The sequence below is a fragment of the Mastomys coucha genome, unplaced genomic scaffold (assembly GCF_008632895.1).
Source record: "Mastomys coucha isolate ucsf_1 unplaced genomic scaffold, UCSF_Mcou_1 pScaffold15, whole genome shotgun sequence".
In the NCBI taxonomy this organism is placed as follows: domain Eukaryota; kingdom Metazoa; phylum Chordata; class Mammalia; order Rodentia; family Muridae; genus Mastomys; species Mastomys coucha.
The window spans coordinates 67,916,145-67,917,858 of NW_022196897.1; positions in this window are offsets into that span (position 1 = coordinate 67,916,145).

Below are 1,714 nucleotides of genomic sequence, written 5' to 3' on the forward strand. Positions count from 1 at the left end.
TACAGCTGGAGCTTATGGAGGCTTATTGTTAATTGAGGTTCCAGAATAATCCAGATAATTCTAGCTTGTATAAAGTTGACATAGAATTTTTCAGGATAGTTGATTCCTTGTCAACTTGACACACAAATGTATTGTGGTTAAGCCATAGCCTTTCACTTCTTTTCCATTCTGAGAATCATAAATTAACATCAACATCACAATCTAACACACTTCAGAAACTTTAAAAGTTCTGTAGTCTTTATAGATTCAAACATTTTAAATTTCAGTTGCTGTAAAAATCCAATGTCTCTTTTAAAACCTAAAATCTCTCAAAAAAATCCAGTCTCTTAACTGTGGGATCCTGTAAAATGAAATAAAATAAAATAAAATAAACAAGCTAAATACTTTCTTATCTCTACAGGGAAGAACCAGGGCATGATCACAATTCAAAGAGAGCAAAACCAAAGTCCTACTGTAAATAACTCTAAAAGTGGGATCTACTCATGATCTTCTGGGATCCTCCACAGCGCTTCCGTCACTTCTGGATCCACCCTTTGCAGCACACACAGCTTGTCTTCTAGGCTCTAGCTTGTTCTACTCATCTGCTCCTGCTGTTTTTTTGTACTCATCCCATGATACTGTCATCTCCCAAATTCTGGGGTCTGCTACTGCGCTTTCACCTATGGCCTCTCTCTTTGTGGTGCCAAGTTTAAACTTCTCTATATGACCCCTTCAATTCTTGGTTGTCAACTGCCATGGATATTGTACCTTACTAGTGTACCTTTCCTGTCCTTTCTAGGCCTCACACAGTGCCAAGCTGCTCTCCATGACATCTTCATTCCTTCAAAACCAGCACCTCCATGTAGAGGTTACACAGAACCAAGTTTGGCAACCAGCACATGGTACAACCTAGGCTACTTCTAGAATACAACTTCTGTGTTCGAACTCACAGGAACAACTTCCTAGAAGGAAGTTAGTAACACTTAGTAACACTGGTCTCTTCTTAGTCACTGTTGATTTCTTGGCTCCAGCTGACTGTCATCAATTGTCCCAATAAAGCAAAGGTTTTACTTTAGTGGGTCTGGTCTCTTGTAAATCATGGTAGACTCTTCACACCAGATATCACAGATTCTTCATGCAATAGGCCTGGTAGAATCTTTGTGTTTCTTTGAAACTTCACAATTCAAGCCTCCATTGTCTGCATTGCCCTCAATGTTCTCATTTTCCAAGTACCTACAGAAGAGCCCATCAAGCTCTTAATATTAATGGCTTCTCTAGACAAAAGTTCTAAAAGTCCTTCCACAATTCTCTGGAAAATACATGATCATGACTGTTCCAGTTATACCACCATATTTTGGTACCAATTTGGCTCAGTATCAACCATACCACACAGCAGGCCTCCCACTGAAGAGCGGTTGACTACTACAAGCTAGAATCCATGTTTTACATTTTTTAATTTAATTTTTATATTTTAAGAGTGAGAGGAAACATAAGAAAGAGAGGAAAGTATATTGTTGTGACCAAAGTGTGTGAGATAATCAAGAAATAAATCTAAAAAATAGCTACAAAATTCAATATAGATAGACTCTCCTTAATGTTTTTCCTTCTATCCTTAAAATCTTATGACAAAAAATGAACACAACTACCAATAAAAACATTTGTGACTGTGTTGTGGAAAGAGGTCTATTTATTTAATTTGTGTTTAGGATGTAGAAGACAGTTTCTGAAGGTGGCT